The sequence below is a fragment of the Phoca vitulina genome, unplaced genomic scaffold (assembly GCF_004348235.1).
Source record: "Phoca vitulina isolate PV1807 unplaced genomic scaffold, GSC_HSeal_1.0 scaffold13, whole genome shotgun sequence".
In the NCBI taxonomy this organism is placed as follows: Eukaryota; Metazoa; Chordata; class Mammalia; order Carnivora; family Phocidae; genus Phoca; species Phoca vitulina.
This window is the reverse complement of record NW_022589716.1, coordinates 41,497,031-41,511,400: the sequence shown is the minus strand read 5'-3', so window position 1 is coordinate 41,511,400 and position 14,370 is coordinate 41,497,031. Positions and strand designations below refer to the sequence as shown.

General features: G+C 44.3%; 1 protein-coding gene and 1 long non-coding RNA gene across 3 annotated transcripts in view; one reads left to right on the top strand and one right to left on the bottom strand.

Moving 5' to 3' along the window:
• Positions 1 to 14,370, bottom strand: part of LOC116636800 — a 36,216-nt gene that overhangs the window by 21,382 nt on the left and 464 nt on the right. The window lies entirely within an intron of this gene.
• VGLL4 (vestigial like family member 4) overlaps positions 13,582 to 14,370 on the top strand; it is a 153,236-nt gene continuing 152,447 nt past the window's right edge. Inside the window, exon 1 of the mRNA XM_032411948.1 lies at positions 13,582 to 13,937. The gene's annotated coding sequence lies outside the window, so the exon portion shown is untranslated. The remainder of the gene's footprint in view (positions 13,938 to 14,370) is intronic.

Below are 14,370 nucleotides of genomic sequence, written 5' to 3'. Positions count from 1 at the left end.
CACTGCACGTACCAAGGCATAAGAGGGCCTGTCACGTTTAAGACAGAAAGTAAAGTCTGATGGTGCTGGAGCATAAAGTGTTTTCAGGAGTGTTTGGAGAGGAGGCTAGAAGAGTAGCCTGGGACCAGCACAGGAAGAGACTTGAATGCTGTGCTAAGGAAGTATGGACTTGGTCCTATCATGCAGGAGTTTTTAAACTTTAGCATGCTTCAGGATCATCCTAGGGGGTCAGTGAAACACAGAACACTGGTCCTCACCACCAGAGCTTCTGCTGGAGTATGTCTGGGATCAGGCCTGAGAATTTGCATTTGCATTTCTAATAAGTCCCTGTTGATCAGGGGACCCCATTTGGAGAACCATAGGTATAATGGATAGTTTCCAAGTAGGGGAATAATGTGATCATGTGTTTTTGAATGATCATCCACAAAATTAACCTGGAATGAATAATTTCTTGCAGAGTGCAAATGTCTCAGACGCAGCAGCTCTCTAGGAGCACAGCCCTAAAAGGTAGGCAGCTTGCCCCTAGGGGCCTCGCCTTGCTCAGCACAGATGCCTTTTTTTTTTTTTAAGATTTTATTTATTTATTTGACAGAGAGAGACACAGCGAGAGAGGGAACACAAGCAGGGGGAGTGGGAGAGGGAGAAGCAGGCTTCCCATGGAGCAGGGAGCCTAATGCAGGGCTCGATCCCAGGACCCCGGGATCATGACCTGAGCCAAAGGCAGATGCTTAACAACTGAGCCACCCAGGCGCCCCAGCACAGATGCTTTTAAAAACAAGATTTGAGGTGTTGAGGGGATCTGGGCTCCAGGTCTGTCTCTGGGACCAAATGGTTGTATGAACTGGGGCAACTATGTTAACCAATTTGAATGTCAATTAGGACACCTATAACAATAATGACTACCATTTATTATAGTTACACAATTATCTTGTTTAATACCACTGTCCTGAAAGATAGGTATTACTGTTCCATTCTACAGGTAAGAAAATTAAGGCTCAGATTACAACTTGCTCACCATTCCAAGACTCTTAAAGGATGGGGTTAGGATTCAAAACCAGAATTTTTTTCCTTTAACTCCAAAGTTTACACTCCTTTTTTTTCTTTTTTTAAAGCTTATGCTCCTTAACTACATTGCCATGATTTCTGAAACTGAGGTTTACAAATGTAGTCTTAGGAATTTATGAGTTTTGTAGGAGAATTTTTAAAATTTAGTATTCTTGATGTTAACCTTTAAAAAATTGATACAAGCAAATATTGGGTTGTCTGGATGACTCTTCTGGGCCTTTGCATTTGCTTTGCCCTGACCTGGCACATGCTTCCCCCATATAGGCACATAGACATATAGACACAAAATTGGCATAAGCAAATATTGGGTTATCTGGATAACGCTTCTAGCTGATTGAGCCCCTGCATCTGCATTTATGTTTGCAATGGCATTAGAGCTGAGTAGAATAATTTTAATGGTCCCAGCCCAAAGAGCCAAAGAACATTAGTAGTCTTCACTAGTGAATGGTGCACCCATGCAAAGTAAAGAGCAAATGACCTCAAGATCAGCTGTATGAATGAGTGTTCACTGAGGTTTGAATGGAAAAAAGAGGTTAGAAGAGTTAAGTCATCAAGTGGCACATGGTAGTAGTAAAATGAAAACACACGAGCCCATATCAGTCAGTTTCACATTCATATTATTAACAGCTATTTAATTTAATAAAGCAGCACCATCTGTCATATTAGGTCCATGCTGTTAATGTCAACATTGGTGATTTGGTGGCATTGCTTGTATTTACCTTGCTAAGGTGTTTGTGTTCGATAGCTGCTTAAGACCTAGCTACAATCCTCTAAGGAGGTTATACATATTCAAGGTACACGGGAACAAGAATAATGTACATCAACTCTGGGAGTCCGGAATTTCTGTTCTTTATTGGGGGTGTGCAAATTACTTCATGTTAAGCCAGGGCTCTGGGTTATAGTGAGCAGAAATGGTCAGTCTCTGGTAATATAAGCAGAAATGGAGTTTGTTGGATGGGGATTGGGTGGCTGAAAAACAGGTGGGAAGAGTAGAGAACCAAACTCCGGTCAGAGCTGGAGAGGGTGGTCAGGGCTTCCCCAGAACCATCTGGGGCAGAAGGAGCTAGGACTGTCCCAGCACTGGATTCCCCACTTTGGCCCAGGCATTGCTATTCCAGGACTCTTGATCCTGCCATCACCAAGATCCTGGGCAGGAACATCCAGTGGCTGAGCCTAGACCATTTGCCCACCTCCTGGCTCAGGGAGGGGTCATGGGGCGCCCTTCGGCTTCTGTAAACCTAGCCAATGAAGAATTTCTCCCAAATAGGAAGGACCTCTAGATGCTGGGGAGCCAAGACCTTGTTGATATCCACAATTCACTTTCCTACAAAACAGAGAACATGGGACCAGTTCCGGGGATGTCAGCATTAACTAAGACAACCTCATGAGCATCCACAGTAGAGCCCTGCCCACATGCTTGCGGACATTGCTGAGCACTGTCTGAGGAGTCCCACAGCAATGAAGAGCAGCTTCGAAAGGTCTAGACTCCACCGCTGGTTTTTCTGTTTCACGGCTCTCATCATAGTGGGCAGATCAAGAGGGAACCAGGCAAGGTAATTTAACAAGCCTGAGAAACTGTGTATCCCTTGAAAAAAGACTTTTTTATTTTTTCCCATTTAAACCAGCTTCTTCTAATGTTCTAAAAACTAGCTAATAAAAGGCCTCTGGCTCAGTTTCTGGAGTTGAGATTCAGAAAACAGAATATTTATCATTGCAGCATTTTAAGGTTCCCATCCTCCTGAGCTAATCACGCAAATGGTCTTGCTCCGAGCATGAGGGATGGGAAGTGTGTGCCTGGGTCTCTGATGGCGCTTGCTAAGAATGCTTCCCCTCCGAGCCAGCGGGCTTCACATGTGGCTGCAATTAACTGTGAAGAAAACCTGCGGCAAGAGGAAACTCTGTGCGTTCTGTGCTCCATGTTGTGAAACTGTTACCCTTTCTTATTTTGGTTGCAGATCCTCCACTTTGAAAGTGTTTCATTTTGGGAGCTGCACAGGAAGTTATTGATTGTGTGTTGCTTTCTTTGCAAAGATTTCTGCACCAGGAAATAGGTTTGTTTTTCTCCCTCCTTCTCCAGTTACATGAAAGCGTTGGGGAAAAAAAAATCTGTTTTGGCTACTGCATGGCCTGCCCACCCCCCACCTCTCTGACCTCATCCTCTACCACTCTTCCCCATCCCCACCTACTCCAGACACACTGGCCTCATGGCTGATTTTGGAACATGCCAGGTACTGTTCTGCCTCTGGGCCTTTGCATTTGCTTTGCCCTGACCTGGCACATGCTTCCCCCATATAGGCACATAGACATATAGACACAAAATTGGCATAAGCAAATATTGGGTTATCTGGATAACGCTTCTAGCTGATTGAGCCCCTGCATCTGCGTTTATGTTTGCACAAACTCTCAAGTTCCTTCAGGTTTCTGCTCAAGTGTTCCTTATTATAGAAGTCTTCCTGCTTCTAGTAACTCCAGCGCCTGACTTCCCTGGTATTTTCTCATTAACCCCACCCTGTTGTTCTCTAGGGCAGCTAACACACAGTATACTTCTTTATTTATCATCTTCTCCTCCTAAAATGGCATCTTCACAGGGCAGAGACTATTTACTAACCACTAGTGGCCAGCACATAGTAGACACTCAATAAATTATGTGTTGAATGAGTGAATGCATGTAATAGTAACAGTTATCATTTCATGCGTTATAGAATTATAAACATTATCTCTAAAGAGGAGTAAAGTTATGCTGATGCAGTTAATGCACTGAAGGTCAAGGTAATGAGGGGCCCATACCTGTATGAGGAGGGTTGGGATCAGAAGCCCTGGGTAAAGGGAAATGCAACATTTAAATCTCCAGTCTTGACCCTTCCTTTGTGGTCCTGACTTATAACCAACTGCCTTTTCAACATTTCCTTTTGGATGTGTCATAGGCAGCTCATACTACATGTGACCAAAATGGGTCTTTTGGTATCTCCTGCCTCTAGTATAAACCTACTCCTCATCCAACTTCCCATTTCAGTTAATGACCACCTTCTACCTTTGCTCAGGCCAAAAGCAAGGAGTCATCCTGGGGGCCTCACTTTCTTTCAACCCCTATGTGCAATCCACCAGAAAATGTGCCAACTCTACCATGACAGAAATGGCCAGTTGGACACTAAGGATCTGAGTTCCCTTCCCATCGCGTAGAACTTTTGCCCGGAAGTGGCTGCCCACACAGGGACTGCCTTTCTTAGCTTCCCATCATTCAGGTGAGGCCATGTGACTGGTTCTCACCAATGGGATTAAGGGGAAGTGATCTGTGCTTAGGCCCATGAAGAAACATGTGTGCCCTCTCCGTGTTCTCTTTCTCCATCTGCTGGATAAAGAAGATCCTGCAAAGGATCCTGAGGTCCTGGGGCTGGCAGAGCCACAAGACTGAGGGATCCTGGGTTCCTGAGTCAGCACTTGCCGGACAGCCACTGGTTCTTCTAGAACACCTGTTTGGACTTTATGTGAAAAGCCACCAAGCTTTTGGGGTCAACTCTTGCAGTAGCTGACATTGCCTGATACATCTACCACCAAAACACAGCTCAAATTTGTTCACCTGGCTTCCTTCACCTCTTGTTTTGTTTTGAACTGCCATCCTCTCTCATATGAAAGACTATGAAAGTCTCCTACCTTATCTCCTTGCCTCTATCTCCCTGCCAGCTACAGATCAGGTGTTTGCCCCCTGCAGATTCATATGCTGAAGCCCAGTCCCCATGTGATGGTGTTAGGAGGTGGGAGCCTTTGGAAGGTGATCAGGTCACGAGAGTGGAGCCCTCCTGAATGGGTTTAGTGCCCTTATACAAGACCCTAGAGAGCCCCTCTGCCCCTTCCACCATGTGAGAACACAGCAAAAAATGCCCGCCTAAGAACCAGGAAGTTGGCTCTCACCAGACACCGAATATATACGGGACACCTTGATCTCGGACTTCCCAGCTTTCAGAACTGAGAGAAATAAATGTTTGTTGTTTAAGCTCCCCCATCCATGGTATTTTTGTTATACAACCCAAACGGACTAAGACATCCCCACAGCCTATTCTCCACACAGCCATTATAGAGGTCTTTTAAGAACTCAAACCTGTGTTACCTCCTTCCCTAAACCCCCTCAAATGGCTTCCTTTTACACGCAGAATAAAGTCTGAACTCCTCGCTATAGCCTGCCTATTTCCCCAACTGTATCTCAAATGTCTCTCCCTCTCACTGATTATGTGTGGTCCAGCCACCCTGGCCTTCACATGGTTCTTCAAACATGGCAGACCTGCTCCTGTCCCAGAGACTTCGCACTTGCTATTTTTCCTGTCTGGAAATCCTTCCCCCAGATTGTGGCATGACTGGTTCCTCGTTATCATTCAGTTCTCAACCCAAATGTCACCTCGTCACAGAAGCCCTCCCTGATCATGCTGTCAGACTGAGGCCATTCTGTGGCCACCACCAGTCATTCTCTATTTCATGTCCCTGTTGTATTTTTTCATTGCTCTTACTACTATCTTTAACTCTTTTAAGGTAACTTATGTGACTTAAATTATGTTTCCTGGCTAATTGTCTCTCTTCCCACCTCCTCCCGAACACCTCCCCATTAGAGTATAAGCTCCTTCAGGGCAGGACCTTGTCTGTTTTATTGATAGCCCCAGCTTCAACATCTAGAAATGTAAATGGCAAACAGAAAGTGCTCTAGACAATAGGAAGGCAGGGAGGGAAGGAGGATGGGAAGTCAGAAGGAAGGAGGGAGGGAGGAATAATTGCCCTAATTAGATCAAGACCCCTCACAGTGCAACCCCAGGGTCCACACCAAGTTCCTGGAGATGGGGGAGGAGTGGAATGGGGAAAAACAGATGGAAGGCAGGCTGAGAAGCACTATGGCTTCTGAAGCAGCCTCAAGGGTATAGAAATGACATCACCTACCACCCTAAGGCATCAGCTTACTGTTCTCCGCAAAGCTCCCACTCTGGAAGGGAAAAAAACACCCTTTTCCTTCTTTTTTTTCTTTCTGTGCAGAAACCTCATCTATTTTGGACCCAAACCCATTTCCCCTACTGCCAATAAGCACTGGAAAGATAATGGGGCCTCCTCATATATGTAATTCAGAAGCATATTAAACTGTAAACATAGTATAATGAAGACATGGTTGCCCAAGATGAGTATTTATTTATTTATATATATCAAGTTCTTTCAAAAATAGGTTTGTACATTGTGGTGCTCTAAATACAAACACAGCCTGCTTATTGGGGATGTCAGCATTATGCACAGTAGGGGCACATTAGGCTTTGAGCTGGAGCCACTTTTATTGAATATGCAACTGTCCTAATGTAGACGAAAATATTTTTTAAAAATATACAAACTAATATGAATTCAGCAGTTTAAGTAGGGTTGACTTGGATTTTAGAGCTGTCTTAAGTAATCAACTGTAGGGTCAAACAGATGAATGATGAAGTGGAAAAAACAACCATTAAATAATTTTACTATTTTTTAAAGTACTTAATGCTTAAAGAAAACCCTGAATCTTTTTTTTCCAGTTAGGGCTTTTCTCTTTCTTTTTTTTCTCCAGTTTTATTGTGGTATAATTGACACACAACACTGGATACTATAATGTCTTGACTTACACATATTGTGAAATGATTGTGAAATGATCACCACAATGTTTAGTATTTGTTTGATCAGACCTTTCTACGTAGGAATCATCCCCAATGTATAGGAGAGAAGATAGAAGGGTGGGCAGTGTCCAAGCTTGTGTGCAATGTCATGCAGCTGGAAAATGGTGGGACTGGGGTTTGAACTCTGGTCTGGCTGATGCCAACATCTCAGCAATTCTCATGTGCCAAGTGTTTCTCCATCCTTTGACAAACGATGTCAAAAATGATGTTAGAACCTCAGTAAGTTCCAATTCCATATGGTAGCCCACAGGGGATGGGCCACCAAAAGGAGACATTTCCCTTCAGAGTTGAAGTGTTGGTCTAGAACAGTTGATTTAATGGTTTACTTAGAAATTCTCAACAGGGTCTTTTCTGGGTAAACAGTGATTCGATTGAAAGATCGAATCAGGATCAGGACAGCTGGTTTGAATCCTGGCTCTGTAGTACTAAAGGCAAAGGTTTTACCCTCTCTGAGCCCCCATTATTTCATCCATAGAATAGGGTTGATAATGTCTTCCTCACAAGATTAAGTTACATTGAATGCGAAGGCTCAGCAGAGTGCCTTGCACATAGTTGGCACCCAGGAATGTTGATCTTCTTCCTTCCTTGTTTACTTTCTTCTTGCCTATATATAGCACATGCTTGTAAGAGCTGAATGCAAAGCAAGAAATTGGAGCCAAGAGAGATGTGGCAATCTTGGTTTGAAGAATTTTTCTCCTAGGTGGTGTTGTCCTCTGAGTGATTCCACACTCAGAGGAAAAACACATGCTCATTTCTGGTAAGTTCCCTGGCTCAAACCATTCTCTGTCTGAGAGTTAGCTAGTTACCTGTGGTCAAACTCTCGATGCCCTTGAATCCAGCATCTGCAACATTCTTTTCTCTGGAAGATGGCTCCTATTGTCTCCTGCCCCAGCCCACTGGTTTGTCTTTAAGAAAGATGGCAAGCATCTATTGCCAAGATGAATTGTTCTTATGGTATTTGAAGGAAAATTCCTTGTGTGAGGATGAATCCAATCTTTGGATCAGTTAGACAGGTATCACTCAGAGATCTGAGGTCTAAGCAATTGTTCTGGCCATAAATCTAGTCTTGCTCAAGAGCATTCATTCAGAACCATGCTGTGAAAAGAGCTGACATTCAGAAAAATACTTAACCACTGACTCCTTGACAGGTTTCAAATGGTACTGCTCCAAACCTTGGAATATCACCTTCATTGAATTCCACAGACAATTTGAGGCTTGGGTTACTACTACTCAAAATGGTCCTATCACTGGACTCCATCCAATTGGGTGAAGGGTAAAATTCATGTTGGGTCATGGTGGAGGTGAGGCTCATTTGTGGACTCTGAGATGGTTGCAAGGAAAGAAAGAAAGGGAATTAATTGAGTGCTTACCTTGTGCCTGGCACTGTTAGATGCTTTCATACACATCTGCCTAGAAATTCTGCAAACGTGTTAACCACTCATAGCCCTATTATTTACCACATTCCAAAATGTGAGCAGTAGAGGACTTACTTAGCAGGCCAGGTCTGGGTTTGAATTCTGACTGCCTGCAATAGAATGATAGCTCAGTGAGAGCAATGTTTGTTTGCTGCTGTGTCCCCAGTGCCTACGAAAGTCCCCTGCACATAGTAGGACCCCAATCCTTATTTGCAGAGTTGGGCTGCTTAGCCTCTTTAAAACTTCTGTTTCCTCAACAATAAAAGTAGGAAAAATAAAACCTATATCATGGGATTTTTTAATTACACTTTTTATTTTGAGATAATTATAGATTTGCATGCAATTATAAGAAATAATATAGAGAGATCCTATGTATCCTTTCCCCATGTGGTAACATCTTGTGAAACTACAATATAATATCACAACCAGATTACTGACATTGAAAACAAAAAAGAAAAAAAGAATATTGACATTGATCAATCCATTGATCTTGTAGGATTTCCCTTCTAGGATTTTTATGTGGATGAAATCCAATTATACGGGCATAATGTGCAGCACAGTACATGCGTATTGTAAGCATTTAAAAATGGTAGTTAATATCCTCCTAGGAGACAATATGGTGTAGACCAGTGGTTCTCAAAGGGTAATGTGCTTATGAATCATCTGGGGAGCTTGTTGAAATGCCAGTTCTAATTCAGTAGGCCTGGGTCGGGCCTAAGAGTCTGCATTACTAGCAAGCTCCCAGGGGATGTCTGATGTGGAGTGACAGGCTAAGCATGTGGACTCCAGAATTAGACTGTGAGGTTCAATTCTAGTTGCACGGTTATTACCTTTAAGACCTTGGACAAGTTATTTAACATCTCTGTGCTTCGGTTTCTTCATTTGCTTAAATAATGGGGATATTTACAGTCCCTACCTCATAGGGCTGTTGTGAGCCTTAAACTAGATAATTGTTTTAAAGCACTTAGAACAGTGTCCAGACCATAGTAAGTGCTTATTAAATGTTAGGTATCATTATTACTTTAGATAATTTCTTATTCTGTATTCTTGCAGTGAAATAAGATCATTTGAGTTTTTCCACTGGTTACTTTGGCCTCTGGAAAAGTAGAAGTTCACCTGTTCCCACTCAATGAGAAAAGAGAAGTTATAGCTAGAAGGAATTTTTAGAGCTCCTCTAATCAGAAATGGCAAATACCAGTACATCAGTCCCTATACCCTGCCCTCAGCAGACATTACTAATCAATCCTGACACTTCTTTTTTCATTGAACCTCAGTTGTGGCTTCAGAGTCCTTCTCAAGAGAGGACTCCAGACAGAGCCGATGCTCAAGATGACACTGTTTGCCAAACCTGATCTGATCTAAGCTCTTTACAGGTGTGGAGACTTAGACCCATAGGTGTAAAATGATTTTCATGGGCTCACACTGTCACCTAGAGAACACACATCTTCTGAATGAGAACCCATATCTTCTGTCTCCTCAGTGAGTGCTCTTTGTGGAAGAATTTGGTGTGAAGAGAAGAAGAGAGCAGAATAAATTCCTGTGAGCATATTACAAGCAAAGGGCCATGGGGTAGAAAAGAACAATTCTTCCTCAGCAGGTTAATGCACTGAGAAGATTAATGAGTCTCTATGCACTATGAGCATTTCAGTTTGGCAGCCATCTTGGTGTTTCCCCAATTTCCCTCTTGGAAGTATGACATGAGAGGACATATTGGAAAATAAACTACTTGTTGGGAATTTGGTGTGGGGAAAAAACCCTCTTTTTACAATACTGAGTCATTGGAGAGCCTTAACAAATTGTAAGGAGCAAACGGAAAAGCAAAGGACTTATTCTCACCTGACTGAACTCCTGAGGGCCTTTCAAAGTGTTGCTTTGGTCAGAATCTTGGTGCCTCCCCACCTTCACTTGCTGACAGCTGTGTTATATATCCAGTAGTTCCCACTCTCCCTTGTCCTATCCTTTCTCCTCTCCGGACTGTGCCTGATGTCACAGGCCCTCACAGACCCTCACGGACACTCCACTTCAAGGTAGATCAGATTGATGCCATTTCTATGGATGAGTAGAAAGAGAAGAATCAGGTTGTCTCTATGAACAATTTGAACTATGAAGATACAAAGGGAGTCCATTACCAGGGGAGCAAAATTCAAAAGGAGCGGTAGGGACAAAGTAGGAGCCGAAGTGACCAGGAAGCTCCTTGGTGGAGGGATGAGAAGGAATTAAACAGGGGAGGGGCACAGAGAAACAGAGAGAGGACTGGCCAATGACACTGTGGCCTGTGGAGGAGGCAGGATAATAGTCCACAGAGTCTCTTTTCGGTCCTTGGCATTTTCTTTTCCTTTTAATTTTTTAATGTTTTAATATAAAAATTTCAAACACAGGTAAGAGTAGACAGAACAGTATAAAAAACTGCCTATACCCATCACTTGGCTTCAACCATGATCAATTCAGGGCAAATTTTGTTTTTTTTCAACCTCCGCTCACCTACCTCTTGGATTATTTTCATTCTTTAAAAAAAAAAAAAATTTCTGGGGGCACCTGGGTGGCTCAGTTGGTTAAGCGTTTGACTATTGATTTTGGCTCAGGTCATGATCTCAGGGTCGTGAGATAGAGCCCTGCCTTGGGCTCTGTACTCAGTGGGGAGTCTGTTTGAGGATTCTCTCCCTCTCCCTCTGCCCCCCCGCATCCTGCTCACACTCCCTCCCTCTCTCTCTAAAATAAATAAATAAATCTTAAAAAAAAATTTCTGCAGGCGCCTGCCTGGTTCAGTCGGTAGAGCATGCGATTCTTGGTCTCAGGGTCCTGAGTTCAAGCCCCACATTGGGTATGGAGTTTACTTAAAAAATAAATAAATTTCTGGTGCATTTATAAAATCCTTGGTTTGCAGCACATTCTCATTATGGTCCATGTACAATCTATCTTTGTTTTTTCAGTTAGCTACTTCAGCAGTTTTTGTTTTGTTTTGTTTTGTTTTTGTTTTTAGAAAGTTGCCCAATTTGTTTTTTTAAAATTATGCTAAAATACACAAAATAAAATTTACTATTTTAACCATTTTTAAGTGTGTGGTTCAGTGGCATTCACATTGTTGTGCAACCATCATTTAAGTGGTTATTTTTAATAGTGAACCTGTGAATCCACCACCCAAAGGTGAGGAGCTTGCCGATAACCTCCATCTAACCAATGGCCTTTCCCACCCATCCAATGCAGTCCCCTCCCTAGGTAATTACCATTCTGAATCCTCTGGTCATCATCCCCTTATTTCTTTTGTATTAGTGTTATTGCAGGTGTATGTACTCCTACAATTCTTTTTCATTTTATTTGCAACATTACAAATAGGATATTATGCTGTATGTAATCTTTTGGGACCTACTTTTTTCACCTAATATTGTCAAGACTCATCCCTATTGGGGCGCCTGGGTGGCGCGGTCGGTCGAGCCACAGACTTGGCTCAGGTCCTGATCTCAGGGTTGTGAGATCCGCTCAGCATGGAGTCTGCTTGAGATTCTCTCTCCCTCTCCCTCTGCCCCTCCCACTCGTGCTTTCTCTCTCTCTCTTTCAGATAAATAATCTTTCAGATAAATAAATAAATCTTTTTTTAAAAAAAGATTCATCCCTATAGTTACATGTTAGCATAAGTCGTTTGTTTAGGCTGCTAATATCCCATTATGTGAATAGTCAATGTACCTGACATGTTCCAGTTCCGGTCCACCTACATCTTGAAGACATACCCCCTTTTTCTTAGGATAACTTGAGTCTGTCTTTCTTCTGCACAACTAAAACAGTCAGGCTAAAACAACCATGCTTAGATGTTGCCAGAGCGAAGTCACACTAATGCTGATGTAAGGGAAGCAGTGAGATTAATTCTTGGAAAGGTCGAAGACTGGTCACATCCATGAGAAAAGGCCCTCTGTCCCCATGATTTATCTGCAGAGTAAGGTTTGCGCTGAGCAGTGATGGAAATTAAAGAGGCAGCTTTAGGACCTCCACACTGACCCCAAATGGAAATCATTTAGCAGCATACAAATGGCAGAATTGTCATAAAAATAAAATGAGATAATGATATGTGGGGACACTTTATAAACCCCAAAGCCATTTTATAAATGTGTAGTAGTAGTATTATTGCTATCATTATTCATTTGCATTATCTGGGCAAATTATTTTCCCATCCCCCCGTGTTAAAGTGGGTGTCTGTTTATAAGGTGCCACAGCAGGACTGGATTTAAGGTAGGAAGAGAAAGGAGGAAGATGTGAGTATTCATCCAATATTCTGCCTAATCCTCGGTCCCTGCAGTGGATCTTCAAGGTAAGAATTATCTGTTTTACAGATGAGAACACTGAGCTTGATGACATGCCCAAAATCCTGTAACAAACACAGATAGACTTTGGATTCAAATCCAGGTCTGTCCAAACCCAAAGCCCTTTTTCTGTCTTGCCACACTTCCTGAAATCTGCCCATGCAGTCCTCATTCTTTCCCCATGCCCTGCCCTAACTTGGCAGGATGAAAACCTCTTCTTTATGATCTCTTCAGGGTGGTTTTTTTTTTTTTTTTCCTCCTAGTCTGAGACTACTGATGAACTAACATGGAGTCTAAGTAAAAATATCTTTGGGAAGACTGGGAGCCTTCCCGGCTTTAATCTGTGAATTTTAATCTGGGGAGTGGGAAACCAGGGGTTGACTTGTCACTTGGGTTCCCATTTACAGTGATCCTGTGTGGCCTGGAGGAGTGTATTTTACAAGGGGCCATAAGACGCATGCTCTGGTGCAGGCAACACTTCTACCTGCTTTAGGTAAAACATCTAATCTGGCTGTAAAATAGAACTATTAATGCCTGTCCTGCTACCCAACAGGGGCTAAGATCAAATGAGGTAACATGCTGTGACTTGATATGATCGGATGAGGTAATAGATGGGAAAACAGTGTGAAAACTGCAAAGCATCCCCTTCCCCTCCCCCCAGCATTAATGTAAGCTGGTATTTCTTTTCATTGTTATCATTGCCTCTCAGCAGAATCTTCTCCCAGGGAAAGCCCTATAGTAGGAGCTCCTAATAACGACCGAAGTTTGAGAACAGCCAGAAGGCGAGCAACACGAAGCCATTTAAAGCAAACCAGAGGAAGTCCAGTCTCTGACTATTTATTTTATGAAGTTAGCGGCTGGATATGTTAAGCAAATGTTTTCTTAATTGTGGCAGTACGAGAAAACAATGGGGCAAGGGCTGCCGGAGACTGGAGTATCAGGCCTCCACCCCTCTTACCACCCCCCCGCCCCCCAAATCTCTAGAGAATGACAGGAAAAAATTAAAGACAGGGCTTTTCTTTTCGTGGTCACATGTCTACGCTGCTGCTGTAATAAGAACCTGCACCAATTAGAAATGTTTCACCTCCTCCCCTCTGCCCCTCCCCGGGCACATTTCAGAGCAGCCCGGGTTGTGGACTCCTGGAGTTTGCCAAGCACAGCAAACAGTGCTGTGTGAGCGGCTGGAGGGGGCTCTTTCCACTCCGACCTCCCTCCCTTCCTCCTCTGCTCCCTCCCTTCCACACTGTTTTCATTTACTAGGACTTCCTCCTCCGGGCGAGGGAGGGGGAGGAAAGACGCTGAAGGGCGCCTGGGGCGTGAGTGTGCGTGCGTGTGTGTGTGTGTGTGTGTGTGAAGTGGAGTGAGTGGTGGAGTGTAAAATGCTGTAATGGGAGGAAACCGAGCCGCGTCTGAGTGCCCCGGACTGCAGCGGCCGTTCTGATCGCAGTGGCACCTGAGCACACACTTCCCCGAGCAAGTGCGACCTGTACCTGCAGGTACGTGTGGCCGCCGGCCCGTCTGGTCAGTTTGGCTTGGGGGTGTGGGTAACGAGAAGGTGAGGCAGCGGTCCAGGTCGGCGCCCGGGGGAGGGGAGAGCGGGGTGTGCGAGAGGCTCCCGCGTGCACTGAGGTCCCGCGGGTGAGCCGGGTGTGAGCGCCGGGCGCCGGAGGGGCTGTACGCCCTTGCAGGGGCTGCTCCTCGAAAAGAGGACGTGTGCGGGTCTGAAGCCGAGGGCGGCGTAGGGGCTGCAGGTCGTGCTCAAAGGCTCTGGCACTTGCTGGCTGCGCGTGGCGGTGAAGGGGCAGCGGGTCCAGTGGGTGCGGAGTACCGCTCGACCGTGGACGTCGGTGTCACGTGGGCTGTGTCCACCGGGTGCGTGGGCCCACTGTGTGCGTGTGAGGAACGTGCCTGGCCCACAGCGGCAGGCAC